General features: G+C 34.2%; 1 pseudogene; it reads left to right on the plus strand.

Moving 5' to 3' along the window:
* The first annotated feature begins 8,427 nt into the window (after positions 1–8,427).
* On the plus strand, positions 8,428–10,413 carry LOC127122183 (protein EXPORTIN 1A-like; annotated as a pseudogene).
* The last annotated feature ends 6,152 nt before the right edge of the window (positions 10,414–16,565 follow it).

Here is a 16,565-nt window from a genome sequence, read left to right on the forward strand (position 1 = left end):
GAAGCTTTTGGTCCCATGAGAGTCTATTACCTAGTAACTGGTAATATTCTTCTCAATTTGCGAGTGCTTTACTCTTGCCCAATACCCGGTAACAGTAATCTACTTACTCTTGTTTTTCTCAGCGGATTCATTTTGCGTTTCCCCAGGTAGTCTATCCTTGATATGTTCATCTTAACCGATAACGAATATTCCTTCCTTTTGAGTGTATCCTTGATATATTCATACTAACCGATGATAGATATTCTCTTTGTGGTTTTCTACCCAGTAAAAAGGTAGTTGTAATCCCTATTTTTCATTCCCTAGAGGGTTAATCCTTGATATGTTCATCCTAATCGATGATGGGTTTCTTCCTCTTTGTGATTTTCTACCCAGTAAAAAGGTAGTTGTAATCCCTATTTTTCATTTCCCAGAGGTTTAATCCTTGATATGTTCATCCTAACCGATGACGGGTTTCCTCCTCTTTGTGGTCTTCTGCTCAATAACTGGTAGTTGTAAATTATGCTTTTCTCTATTGAGTCTATCCTTGATATGTTCATCCTAACCGGTGACAAAAATTCTCTCTTTGGTTTTTTACCCAGTAAAAAGGTAGTCGTAATTCCTATTTCTCCCCTCGGAGTCTATCCTTGATATGTTCATCTTAACCGATGACAAATATTCTCTTTTTCGTATTCTATCCAGTAACTGATAGTTGTAATTCCTACGTTTCCACGGTAGTCTATCCTTGATATGTTCATCTTAACCGATGACAGATATTCTTCCCTTTGAGTTTATCCTTAATATGTTCACTTTAACTAGTGACGGGTATTCTCTCTCTTTGGTATTCTGCCTAGTAACCGGTACTTGTAAATCCTATTTGGCTTTTCCCCAACAGGTTATTCTTACCCAATAACCGGTAATGAATACAACTCCTGCTGCCCTCAATGAGTCATCATTGATATGTTTACCCTAACCGGTAACGAATGTCCTCTCTGTCATATTATGTTATCTCCTTACCTAGTAACCCGTAATTGATAATATATTTCTGTTACTCCTGTGTTAAAGTTCATTCTTCCCCAGTTGAGTTTGAGTGCGTATTTCCCCAATGAAATCGCTATCCCCTGTTTGGTCGAACCATTTCAGCTTTGTTTTGATATACCTGTTTCCTCTGCAGATCTCCCTTTTATCCCCGGCCGAGTCCCTCAATTGATTTATTTTGATGGAATCCCTCATAACCCCCAGCAGTTTTAAGTCGTAGCCTGGCCTACACACAACTTTTTATCCCCAGAGTCTCTATCTCCCCAGTGAGTATTCCTTACGGAATGCATTATGCTCCTGCGAACTTTCAGTCCCTCCGGATTCTTTTCCTCTGTGGCCATATTTTCCCCATAGAGATTATTTTTAACATTCATATCATATGCATCAAGAGGTCTCTTAGGGACCAAAATTTGTTTATATATATTGTTATTTAAGTCCATTCTAATGAGCCGATACAAAGATTTTAACCTTCATCTCCTCAGCTAGAACATTCTTAAATAGGGGCAGCTGTAAGACCCCAATTTTGACCCTAAGATCCCTCATGCTATCCCATCATATGCATTGGCATTGGGATCACACCTTCGCGTCCTCTTTACCCTTCATTAATTTGGTTTGCATTGGGAGAGGTCACCAAACATATTTTATTGTATCATACTTCCTTTTTCTTTTGTTTACTAACCAAAATACCAAAAATATGTCAATGTATAGTTTGTTGCTTTTGTAGGTAGTATGGATGCTCACCTATGCTCTATCAAGCTCATATCTAGGGTTTAAGAGTCTCAATGCAAGGAGTGCAATCAAGAAATGGTTCACATTGGCTCTAAGAATCATATATGGATCCCCATGATCTTCACATTTCATTTTGATCAAGAAATCATCAAGAGTTTGGAGTTTGTTTGCCTTGGAAATCCTAATTCATTTGGGTATCTTGTGTGACTTCTTCAACAAGTTTCTTCAACAATTTATCAAATATTTCAAGGTATACTTCACATCACATGATATTACATATATATGATCCTTCATGAGTCCCAAAAGTCAAGAGAATGTCAAGCTAGCAATTTGGTTCATAGTGGTTGACTAGAGAAAGTTAACTGATCAAAACTGGGGTTCCCAAGACCCTATCTCCTACAACTTTTATCATATGAAAATGATTCCAAGAGAAACGTTACTCAAAATGACATTCCAAACAACTTTCATGTTGAAGTCTAGATCTAGTTTTGCTTGGAAAGTCATTTTTTATGGTGAAAGATTATAGGTCATTTTGTCTGAACCCTAGTTTGGAGGTCAACTTCCCAAGACCATAACTTGCTCAATTTTTATGAGATGAAAGCCATTAAAATTTAATGATCAAATTAAATATGTCTACTTTAACTTTTATGTTTGGAGGAAGTTCAAATTCAACTTACAAGTGCATGTGCCAAGAGGAAACATTATAGGTTATTTTGGGCCAATACCATTGAACAAGTGATTTTCCTCAACTTCTAAAATGCATGACTCCTTCATGCCAAATCCAAATAAGGTCAAATTTGTGACCAAATTTAAGAGTTTTGAAATAGCTACAACTTTGATGAATGAACTTTTCTCATTTGAAGTCCATAGAAAAAGTTATTCAAGGTGGAAGAAGTGAACATTTGACTTGGGACTTAGAAATTTTTTAAATATGTTTGATTTTCCAAACTTCCACCTCAAAATTCATCATGATACAAGCGTAAAAAGAAAAAGTGTTAAACATGAAAATGTAAGTTGAAGGACCATTTGGATGCTTTCCACTTCCACTTTTCATACACGATTGCATGGCTTTGTAACATGATTTCAGTATGATTCACATTCAATTATGGACCTAATTGCATCACTTGATGGGCCTATCACACGCCCATGCAAGCATGACAAGAGAATTTTCAAATTTTTCCAAAATTAGAAGTGTGTGGAAATCAATATCATGGCCTATAAATAATATCCTCATTGCTCATAATTGAGGACCTCACGCCCAAGCTTTGAACCTGCAACCCAAAACCCTCACCATTGAAGGATAAGCTTGAAGATTTTCTTTGAAAAACGAGTTTCAATTCTCCATCTGTTTTGAGATTGAAACTCCAAGAGTCCATACCTTTCATTGATCCTAATCACTACCAACAATCATCTGAAGCAAGGCCAAGCATAGTTGAAAGCAAGATCGTGTCAGTCTGAAGCTCCATTGAAGGTGAATTTTTAGAATTTTCATCTCTTCGATTCTCCCTTAATTCTTCACCATTCTTGTTGACTTTTGGTTGTATGAAGTCCTATCAATGTAGGCAAGAAGATTGAGTTTCTTTGAGGTTAAATCGAAGCAACTCAGTTCATGATCCTCAAAATTCAAATCCCTGTATATTTTTATATACTTGGAATTGGAGAAAATTTATCCAGATTCGTGTTCCTGAGCATTTTTCCTTCAAATTAGTGTATTCATTTTTCATTTTCCATTGAGTTGAGCTTGGACCAGACTGGTGGTACTCACCGGAGAAGATGACCGAAGCTAGGGTTCCCGTGGTATGCTGGCTTGTCCAGGACCATCTGATCTGAGTCTCGGGTACTAATCTCACGCGTCCATTGTGATTATCATGCCTGCAGCGTGTTTGGCTCGTGTACATGTGGAATGCGCGCTCATGGCCATCTGATTTGCCACCTCAATTAATGAGGGATATCAGATGGGCCTTGTTTTTTTGATTTTTTGATTTTTCCATTTAATTCTTTTATTTTAATTAATTCATATTAATTTCATTTTTAATCCAAAAAATATGGGACTTTCACAAAAAAAAAATTCAAATATTTTCCTCTTTCATTTTCTACATTAAAATTATTTTTTTGGATTAACTTTGATATTTTTCATGATTTAATTGTTTTTGTGCATATTTTTAATTGTTTAAAAATACTTATGACTTTTCAAAAATAATGAATTTTTTTGTCTAAGGTCCTTTGACCTTATTTGACCTATGATAACTATCTTGGCCATTTATTTGGTGTTTTGAAGAGGTTTTAGGTTTTTGATCAAACATAATTTAATTTAAATGCATTTTTAATTTGATTTTTAATTGATTAATTGTGTAGAAATTATCTTGAGCCATTTTCATTGACCAATGAAGTCTCAATATCCTAAGGTTAATTGGTTCATCAATAACTTTGTGTTAGATGAACCAATACAAGTATAGATGAGATAGGTCCACCCTTTGATCATTTTCTCTTTGTGTGTGGTATGTCTTAAGAGTATGGTTCATTATACCATGTCTCTAACCTGCATTAACACCAAAAAAACTATTGTTCAGCCTCAGATAGTTGTGACTTCTACATAAGTCCAATTACGATTGCTTAACATAACGCTAAATTTTGATCCAAAGGAATACCATTCTAGTAAGTGAGATTGTAAGTCTCTCCCCCCCCCCCCTTTTCATGGTATTGTGTGGAAACTTGGTCGTTTATCCTTCCTTTGGAAGATGTCTTGGTTCAAGGATCCATGCTTGTGAATAGAGGGTTGAGTGTTCTCCAAAGAATGACTTAATCAATTGAAAAGCAAAACACCACTAACATCCAATCAACTAATTTTTGACTAACCTTTTATTAATCTTGCTTTTATTTTCAAGTCATTTACTTTATGCAATTTAAATTCAAGTCATTTACCATTTCATTTGCCATTTACATATCATTTAACTTGTTTATGTTTATGTCATTTTCACTTTGCTTACTTGAGCCATATATTGGGATTGTATATACTTGTTTGTATATGTTGTTTGTGTATGTGGTCTTAGGATCTTAAAGTACTTAATAAACAACAAAAAACCCTAAAAAATGTTTGTGTGGACTGTTGGATTTGATCTGAGCTTTGGACTTAGAATTAGACGATATTCCCTATGCAAAAGGACTTGGCCAATGCCAATTTTCCTGAGACCAAGTTATTGCGATTTGAGCTTTCATCTGATGCAAGTATTGGGATCTACATGAATTCATCTGCTACATGGTCTTGATGTAACCGTTACTTTGAACCTGTGTTTAATGCCTTATTCTAAGTCAATCAAGGAGTTAGTCATCTAATACATGGGAAGATTAAGAAGAAGACTGTGAAGTGACTTGCTTGGATGTGGCTATCTTTATTTGATGCCTTGCTCTTCATATTTCTACTTGCTTATTGATATTGCTTGATTTAAAGTCCAAAAGGAAAGTGGGTTTCTATATGAGATTCTTGTCTATTGGATTTCATCTCATTGGTCAAATCCTTTTAACTCTTAAATTTTAATTTTTGCTTAGGGTTAGTCTCTTCATCCCCTCCCACTTCTTAAATTTCAAATGTCTCACCCCTTTTCAAAATCTTCTTTGCTTGTGATTTATAAACTTAGACTCTTTTGCAAATTAGAAACTTTGGCCTTATGCCATTTCACTTTTAAAAGTCTTTTCTTAAATCAAACATGTAAATAAATCTAATCATATTGACTTCAAATTTCAAAAGACAAAAAGAACTAACACTCATTCAAACTCTTTTAGGCCCTTTGTGCCTCTCTTAAATTTAAATTTTTGTTAAAAGCAATCCACTCATTTTGAAATTGATACCACGAACTACGAGGTTTTGATCCTTCATTTTTATGTTGGTACGTAGGCACAAGTCTGAAGGTCTTGTCAAACACAAAGATATAATTAATGAATTCTTTTCTCATCCTCACACTCTATTTTATTCCAAACATCATTTTATACCAAAACACATATACACATAAAAAAGGTTTCCCTAGGAGTATCTAGGACACTTTGGGTGCTAACACCTTCCCTCTGTGTAACCAACCCCCTTACCTGTAATCTCTGGCATTTTATTAGTTTTGATTTGAAAACTTCTTATCTTTGGGTTTTGTTCGTACTTTTCCCTTTTCCTTTGGAAACAATAAAAGCGCGGTGGCGACTCTGGTTTTATTGATGTTAAGTTTATCCATAGCTTAATGGTCATGAATTTACCGCTACAATAACTCAAACAGAAATCATAATCCTTCATAAATTCAAGTCATCTCCTCTATCTCATATTTAACCCCTTCTAATCGAACAAGTACTTCAATATCTTGTGGTTACTGAACACTTCAAATCTGTAACCAAACAAATAATGTCTCCAAATCTTTAACACAAACACCACGACTGCTAACTCTAGATCATGCGCAGGATAATTCCTCTCATGAGATTTCAAGTGTCTAGAAGTCTAGGCCACAACCTAACTATTTTGCATCAATACACCACCTAGACCCATCTTTGAAGCATCACAATACACAACAAATGATTCGCTTGGATTCGGCAAAATCAAAATTGGAGCAGACGTCAACTTCCTCTTGTGTTTTTGAAAACTCTCTTCACAATGTAGATCCCAAACATAAGCCTAGCCCTTTTGAGTCAATTTCATCAAAGGAAATGCTAACTTCGAGAAGCCTTCAATAAACCTCATGTATACAGACTTCAAATCTCTGTAACAGACTTCGGAGTCTCCCACTGCAACACAACATCTATCTTTGGTGGATCCACTATGATACCACCACTAGATATCATATGACCAAGGAAACTCACTTCTCGCAACCAGAACTCACACTTAGATAATTTCGCATATAATTTAGCTCTTGCAAAGTTTGCAACACGACCCTCAAATGTTCTGAATGCTCTTCATCAGTCTTGGAATATAACAGAGTATCGTCGATAAACATAACTACAAACTGATCTAAATACGAATGGAATATTCCATTCATGTACTCCATGAACACTCTATGTACATTAGTCACATCAAATGGCATTATTGAATACTCATAATGACCATACCTCATTTTGAACGCAATGTTCAGAATATCTTCTGGTTTTAGACAAATTTGATGATACCCCAAACGCAAATTGATCTTACTGACACACACGCACCAACCAACATATCCATCAAATAATCAATCCTCAGAAGAGGATTCTTATTCTTGATTGTAACCTTGTTCATTTGTCGATAGTCAACACATAACCTCATGCTACCATCTTTCTTCTTGACTAACAACATTGGGGCTCCCCATGGCAAAACACGGGATCGAACAAACGTCTTCTCAAGTAACTCTCCCAATTGCTTCTTTAGCTCACTCAGCTCTGAAGCAGACATCCTATACGGTGCCATCGACATCGGACTAGTACCAGGTACTAAGTTTATGGAGAACTTAACCGCGCGCTCCGACAAATCACTGATGTCGTCTGGAACAATTCTGGAAACTCACACCCAACATGTAGATCCGTAATCATTTTCTCGCTTCCCCAACTCAAGGATGTGAACACCATTAACACTTGAGCACTCCCTCTCAAGGAAATATCTACCTGCCTTGCGATCATGAAACTCGACTTCGTACTCTCCTCGAATTCAAGAAACTTCACCGATTTATCAAAACAATTAATAAATACATGGTTGAATTTCACCCAATTCATTTCCAGAATAACATCAAGGTTACTTGGAGGAAAACAAACCAAGTCAAATCCAAAATTTCTACCAAAATTTCTCAAAGGACAATTCACACATACCAATGAAGTAGTCACTGAACCATTGGTTGGGGTATTAATGACCATGCTACCACTCATAATAGACACTTTCAAATTCAATGTTGATGCACACTCAATATCATACCCTAAATTTCACCTTGAATCTTTTTTATCTGCATCAGCATGACATGATCATTCCATTTGATCATGCATTCCATCATTCATTTCATTACATCATTCAGAGGCCCGGATGGATGAAGAATCAAGAGTACTTAATGTCATGTGTGTCTTTGAAAAACATCACTATCTTTATGTTTGAGAACTACATATAAATGGCCCAAAAGTTGATTATTTTCATTTAATTCTCTATTCATTAATCATTTGTGTTATTGTCATTCATCAACATTTTTGTTATAAAAGTCAAAATTCAAAATTTGACTATACTGACTTTTGTTGCTAGTTCATTTGCATTGTTTGCATCTTACATTTATTTTCCTTGGCATTTTATATAAAAAATTGATTGAACTTCCATCTTTGATATTTAAATTTGTATTTCAAATATTGGATTTTAATTTCTTTAATGAATTGTTAATATAAGAAAAATAAAACAAAACAAATTGCATTTTTATTAATTAATTCAAATATTTGTTTTTACATTACATCTCAACAAGTCATTACATTCAAGTTACAAAGTACAATACACCATCAATATATAAACAGGAAAAGACAAAAGAAGAGAAAAGAAGTTTCAAATGCAAGCCAAGTTTTCAAGCTTCAACCTTGCATCCTTGCACTATCCATCATGCTTCAAACTCCATTTATCTTCATGGCGAAGTTATCCCTAAGTCTTCATGCCTCTCATTGCTTGTTCCAAAACCTTTCCTTCATGAACATTAGTTACCATGCCTGCAAAAAACATAAATGCATCAGTTTGCAATCCATTTCAGTTCACCACTATGCACCAGATCTAAGAAAGAGAGAAGTGTTGCTGATTCGATTTTGCAGGATTTGCAAGAAAATCCTGATATGTGGCTTTAAGTTATGCATATCCTGCAGAATACTCAAAATCTCAATACCAAGTTCTTTGCATTGCAGGTTCTTGAAGGAGTGATTAAATATAGATGGAATGCATTACCTACTGAGCAACGAGACGGGATGAAGAATTTCATCTATGATATCATTGTACAACTTTCCAGCAATGAGGATTCATTTCGAACAGAACGGTTGTATGTCAACAAACTCGATATTATATTAGTTCAGATTTTGAAGCGTGAGTGGCCAGCGAGATGGCAAAACTTTATTCCCGACCTTGTTTCAGCAGCTAAAACTAGTGAAAATATCATTGAGAATTGTATGGCTATATTGAAGCTTTTGAGCGAACATGTTTTTTGATTTTTCAAGAGGAGAGATGACTCAGCAGAAAAGTAGAGAGCTTAAACAATCATTGAATAGTGAATTTCACCTCATACATGAGTTATGCTTATATGTGTTGTCAGTTTCCCAATGAACTGAACTCATATCTGCAATAATTTCTACATTGCATGCTTTCCTATCCTGGATTCCCTTGGACTATATATTTGAATCATCATTGCTCGAGACACTACTAAAGCTTTTCTCAGGGCCAACATATCGAAACCTGACGTTACAATGTTTAACTGAGGTGGCATCGCTTCAATTTGGGAATTTCTATGATGTTTAATATGTTAAGGTGTATAACATCTTCATGTTCAGTTGCAGGCCATACTCCATCCTACTACAAATATGCTCGAGGCATACGTGCACGGTTCAAGTGAGGAACAAGAATTTATACAGAATTTGGCACCGCTCTTCACCTTATTTTACAAGGTTCGCATCCGAATTCTGGAATCCCCTCAAGAGAATATCTATGTTGTACTATTGGGTCTTGAATATCTTAGCAACATCTCATATGTGGATGATACTGAGGTTTTCAAGATCTGTCTGGACTATTGGATTATCTTGGTGTCAGAACTTTTTTAGCCAAACTGTAGCTTGGAGAATTCTACTGTAACAGCCACAAACATGATGGTTTCTAAGGTGTCAGTAACGCCTCTTGGTATGGTTGATGGCAAGCCTCTTCAGCGTCGACAACTTTATGCTGGTCCCATGTCTAAGTGGAGGATGCTTATGATCTGTCGTATGGCTAAACCAGAAGAGGTTCTCATAGTTGAAGATGAAAATGGGAATATAGTCTGTGAAACCATGAAAGACAATGATGTTCTCGTTCAGTACAAGATTATGAGGGAGACTCTTATTTACACCTTGACCATGAATTTTCTATTTACAACATCTATTTAAATTCACACCTCCATTCTAGTTTATTTCTTTTTCTCTTTTTGGTCATTTTGTTATAGTTTAATTAATTAATCTTTTTAATTAATTTGATTGATTAGTTAAATTTATTTTTAATTAATCTTTAACTAATTGATTTTTATTAGTTTCATTAATTAATTAAATTATTTTAATTTGTTTAATTAATTTCCTTAAATGTTCTTGCTTATTTTACCATATTCCCATCCCCACCCTCGAGGTTGTATTGTTTGCTTATTTTTATTGATTTTCTTTTGGTTGTTTTGTTACCTTAGTTAATTCCTAACTTCACTTAAAATCAATCAACTTTCAAAAGAGAAAACGTTTGATCCAACGTCAAGTTGTCCATTTTTTCGAAATCCTTTCACAAAAACTTGGATGAAAAAGGATCGATTTTCCTCTAGTGTTTGGACACTGTTGTAGAGCCCCATGTTCTCGTTCAGTACAAGATTATGAGGGAGACCCTTATTTACTTGTCACACCTTGACCATGAAGATACTGAAAAATCAGATGCCGAAGAAATTTAGTAAATAGCTCAGTGATGAGGATTGGACATGGAACAATTTGAACAACACCTGAAAGGAACAAACAACAACATGGATCAATAATTATGCAACTTAGGGAAAGACTTAACACAAGAGATGAACAAAGAACTTCATCCTTGATAGAATTGTCAAAGCCAAGGTTGATATCAAAGAATTCAGTTTCTCAAACTAGTGCATATATCAAAGTTTAGAAGCTCATTTATGTTATGGTGTTGAAACTCAAAACGACGCTCCAAAAGAAATCGTTGAGGCATCGTCATATTTCATCCAAAACTAACTTCTAACCGTCAAATTTCACCCAAAACTAACTAACCCAAGCTACCCCAATTTCCATAGTCAGTTATCCCCTAACTATCAAAGCAAACAGTTGAAACTAACACAAAAAACCAAGTGAAATTCAAAATCAAATTCACCACAAATTTATTTCAAAGTGCATTTCAACTAACACAAATTTCAACTAAAAAACACTGAAACTAGCACAATCTCCAACTAACTTAGAGATTCAATTTGGACCTCTCTTAATCCTCCCACATGAATCACAATCCAAAGGCCATGAATCACTCAACTCTAATTGATATTCCCTCCTAAATCTTCAGATTCATAACAGAATTGGCACCAAAAATTCTCTATAAAGTAACACTATTTTCACTTTTCATGAAAAAAAAGCAAAACATTACTAAAACTCTGCGAAAAATACTCTATAACACTCTCACTTCAGAGCTCATCTAGAAGTCATTAGAGTTTTAAATTGAAACTTTAATTAAGTTTTCTTTTCTATCTTTTATTATTTTTCTTTATTTATTATTATCATTTAATTTTTATTTTATGCTTTCTTTTCTTTTTATTTATTTATTCTTCTTTTCATTTATCCACGTGTCAGCGTCACCACCCTTGATTCCTTTGATCTTGGACCATCATCCAATAGACTCAGGCGCGTCACATAGTCCATCCTAAAGTCAGGTTTTGACTTAATTTGGGCTCCTTTTGTCTTGGGCTTGACCTCTTTTCTATTTAGAACATCTATTTAAATTCATACCTCCATTCTAGTTTATTTCTTTTTCTCTTTTATTTCTTTTTGGCCATTTTGTTATAGTTTAATTAATTAATTATTTTAATTAATTTGATTGATTAGTTAAGTTTATTTTTAATTAATCCTTAACTAATTGATTTTTATTAGTTTTATTGATTAATTAAATTATTTTAATTTGTTTAATTAATTTCCTTGAATGTTCTTGTTTATTTGTTGTGTAATTTTATTTTTGTCGCTTATTTTACCATATTCCGACCCCCACCCTCGAGGTTGTATTGTTTGCTTATTTTCATTGTTTCTCTTTTGGTTGTTTTATTACCTTAGTTAATTCCTAACTTCACTTAAAATCAATCAACTTTCAAAAGAGAAAACGCGTGATCCAACGTCAAGTTGTCCCTTTTTTCAAAATCCTTTCACAAAAACTTGGATGAAAAAGGATCGATTTTCCTCTAGTGTTTGGACACTATTGTAGAGCTCCATGTTCAAACCCACGTCTTCCATATTAAAATACAATAATTAATTGAATTAAGTTGGTCCTCCAATAGGAAAAAAAGGATTAATTATGTGTAGACCTTATCCTTCTCCGATTATTCAAGCACTGTTGTAGAGCTCCCTGCGTAAATAGCCATCTTCTGTTAACGAACCTTGACTTAATTCGCCACACATTTTTTCACAATAATTTAGAAGAAAAATGTTTGATTAGGTGTAGACCTTATCCTTCTCTGAGGGTTTGGACACTTCTCTAGAGCTCTATAAAAAACTTTACCTAGGGAAAACGTCAATAAAAAACTTTTCTTAAACAAACATGTTATATTCATTCTATCGCAATGTAAACGAACGTTTAAGCCTTTCATACACAAGCAAACAAGCAACGTTTAACTACAAGAGCACGGCCTTAACATCGTTCAATAAAATCAATCAACAAATACTTATTTTCTACCACGAACTACGAAACTCTGATTTTCTAATTGAACCATTAGGATACGTAGACACGAGATTTCGAAATCTTGACGAGCACATTAATTAAAATTTTATTTTTCCCTTAATTAAAACCTTTATAAAAATCAAATAATAAATCACTAATCGCAAGTAACTTCTGGTTAACACCCGTATACGCAAAATGATCAAAACAGATCCCGTTAAGTACAACGAATGTGAGGGGTGCTAATACCTTCTCTTTACAAAACCGACTCCTGAACCCACTCTTGGTTGCGGTGACCATTCCTTTTTCTTCTTTTCTTTGTGCGTTTTATTGATATTTTCCTTTTCCTTTGGAATAAATAAAGTTCGGTGGCGACTCTGTTGTATTTCAAAGTGTTCCTGACGCTGGGGTATTTTTCGCGGCGCGACACTCAACATATATTAACTTCAGATCCTCCTCTTTAACAAACTCAGAAAACAACACTGACTCATTGAACAACCTATACTCTTGCAATCAATGGCATACTGAACAAATCCTTCACACCATAAAACATCTCAGAGAAGAAAAAGCTTCTCCCAAACTTGTTTTAATCTCACTTATGTTGACAAGTAGTAAGAAAAACAAACAAGCACTAACAGTGTTTCACACACATATCGCGTACTAGGGACAATTAACATGTCAAAAATCTGGCTGGATGTACTGAACTTCTCTAATACCACTATGTAAGACCTTAAACCCCCAAACTTATTTAAACATATTTACATGATAATATAAGGTGTCACCAACGACAATCCTTTGAAAACACATCAAATTATTTGAAACTATGCAGCGGAAAAACATTTCATAGCAACTTCATGAATAAATTACTAAACTCCAATACAAAAAAATCAACATCATAATAAGTATAACAACTCCCATCCCCGATGTTACACGATCAGAGCACTAAAACCACTAATGTATAACAAAACGCTAAATAAAGAAAACGAAGAGTAGCTTCAACAAGCCACCTTCCACACACAACAACAATGCTTACTCCTGGTTATCTGCAAGATGTCCATGGTGGCCAACATGAAGTAAAGTGGTGAGAAACAACATTCAATACGAACAGTGTAAAAGACGCAAAGGTAGAGAAAATATACAACACAAAACACATTCAATACACAAATCAACATCACCAATATCTCACACTCAATCACAAACAACATGTACATATATGTATGCAATGTCACTCACGACACAATGTGACACTTATGCGTGTGCTACCATTATGGACAACACAAGTTTGTGTCGCTCCTGAATCCCCACCATAGGACCAGAGCACACCAAATCGTTATTATCACCATAAGTAACGCATCACTGATTCTCATCTAGAAACAACTACTCATTCCTGAATCCCCATCATAGGACCAGAGAATATCAAATTGTTATTATCACCATAAGTAACGTTTCACTAAATCTCATACGTAACCAGCTACTCACTTCATATATATCCCACCAGACTAGAGCACACCAAAATTGGACCAAAGATCGTACATCATGATGCATGACTCTCAACAACATGCATAATCACCAAAATCATCACCATGCGTTTACCACAATTATGCACAACATCATTCTCAATACACGATAATCGATTAATTCCATAATAAATAATAAACAACACCAAAATATCTCCAAACAATTACCAAACATTAGCACCACGTCAAATATATATTCACATACAACACTCAATCATGTTAAATCATCTCAACATTGATTCATCATCAAGCATGTACAATAAGTCACACAATTGTACACACATTTCACTAGGTTTTTTCATGGTATGGTTTTATGAGAAAACTGAACTAAACCGAATCTAACCATAATTAAAGTTCACTTGAACCGAACCGAACCATTTCAATTTACTCAGAACTAAACCGAACCAAAACTATTGGTTTGGTATACCGTTTAGAAATTCCGAGCAGTACGGAACTATTAGAAGATAGTTTTCCAAACCCAACAATTTGTTAAAGAACAGAACCACTAATCTACTTTTTGATATTTTTTTCAAATTTTAAACTATTTTTTCATTTTCAATTTTGATTCTGCTCGGTTTCAATTTTTTCCGGTTTATTTGTTATATGGTTTGGCTCTAAAATCGTTAGTACAATATGGTTGAATTCACTAACCAAACATAACAGTTCAGTTACTTTAACTTCATTTCGGTTCGGTTTGGCGGTTCGGTTTGGTTCACAGTTTTTTTGAACACCTCTACACTTCACAACATATATTCACACATACTCATCAATAGTACACAATGTTAACTTATTATCACAATACCACTCACCAACAGAGTAATTCATATTATTATTTATGTCAGACCACCAACAGGGTAAGGCATCAACTATTCAAGGAAACCCGAGCCTTATCAAAACAACTCTAAAGAGTCAATTACTCAGATTCCAACTCAACTCAGTAATATTATTATTAATTACTCAATAACCTAATTTAAACTCTTTTACCTAAACAGTCTTAAATAAATAAAAATGTTACTCAAAGGTAACTTTATAATGTCAGCAGTGCTCCAAACTCAACTCAAGTATATCTTATACTCTAATCTCCATATTAAACAACACAAAAGCAACTATGACAACTCTATAAAAACTCTAACCAAATATAATAGTATTCTAAAACTCATAAAAAAATGTAATGAAAGATCATCACACTTTAAATTGCTCAAAACTCTGGACCAAACTCAAAATTTGTCTCACTTTAAAATAGCACCAAATATTATAGACTTATAATGAAATTACAAAACTCTTCGGTCTAAAGATATTTAAACCCTCTTAACAACACACTTAAACATGCCTCATAAGGAATTATGAAACTTCATTTTTATTCATTTCAGTTCAGCCCTATCGCAACAATTTATGAATAAACTCTGAAACAAAATGTTTGACTTCAAAATAGCACAAAATATTATATACTCATTAAAAAATTATGAAACTCTCTAGTTTGAAAGATCTTTAAATTATCTTTCCAACACAACTAATGGCATCCTAAAAGGGCATAAGAAACTCAAGTTACGTGTGAAACGTGATGACCAACGCAGGATTGAAATTGACTACGCCTTTGGTATAAAAACCAGTGAACTGCTACTGTTGTAGCTCCCCTAGACCCGATTTCTATACTTCAAAATAAATATTGTCACGTTAGATTTCCAATACAACTAACGAAACCAAAAACTGATTTACGAAACTCAAGTTATGCTTGAAATAAGATGATCAATCCCCTCCTATGCCTACTTGTAATTTTTATGCGCTTTTGTCCCTATTGAACAAATTCGAAACTCGCCTATTTTGCCTATTTGAGTTCTAACCACCCTAAAAACACACTGATAAACACAACACTGATCAATATGACTCAAACATCGTAGATCTAACATATTACAACAATAACATCCTGTATTCAACCATTAAAAGATGATAACTCTAATTCCCGCCTTATCATAAGGCAGAGAAGGTCAAATTCAAACTTCGCCTTATCGTAAGGCGTCAGCAAAATATATTATCACTTCAATTCATATAGGTTAACCATAGATAACAAAAAATCAACAAACATCACAAATAATCAGCCATAACAACCAAGGTACAACTATTTCAATTTTATAGTTTTGTCTTATGGCATCAATAGGGTTATCATATTAACCTTACCTTATCAAAAGGCATAAACATATGTATCGAATCAAAATACATGAATGCACACATATTATTCAATAGAGCACAAGATCATACAACAACAGCAAATTATAATTTACACAACCCCTAATGAGAGTAAGAATCTCTCTTCTCTACCCGTTCATGATAAAACTTCATATAGAAGCCCTTTCTCCCCCCTTACCTCAGATTCCTTGCAAAAATTCTAAGTTGATTAAGATTGATGGTTGGTGTTCCTCCCTCTTCAAGCTCTAGCCTCCTTTTCTCTCAAAACTCTAATTTCACGTATTGACTCCTCAAAAGTCTCTATAACTATTTTTATCTCTAAAAACCTAATTTACTCTTTTATTAATTACACTAAGGCCTAACTCTTTTTAAAATATTCACCATTTCCCTTATTTTCTCTAAATTTCTACTTTCCATCCAATCCTTTTTTATTTTAATTAATTAATTAAAAATAATTATCAGTTCTAATTATTTCTAATTAATTAATATTCTACACACCAAGGCTCTCTCTACACCCCATAATACACCACATA

This window comes from Lathyrus oleraceus, chromosome 2 (assembly GCF_024323335.1).
Source record: "Lathyrus oleraceus cultivar Zhongwan6 chromosome 2, CAAS_Psat_ZW6_1.0, whole genome shotgun sequence".
Lineage (NCBI taxonomy): Eukaryota > Viridiplantae > Streptophyta > Magnoliopsida > Fabales > Fabaceae > Lathyrus > Lathyrus oleraceus.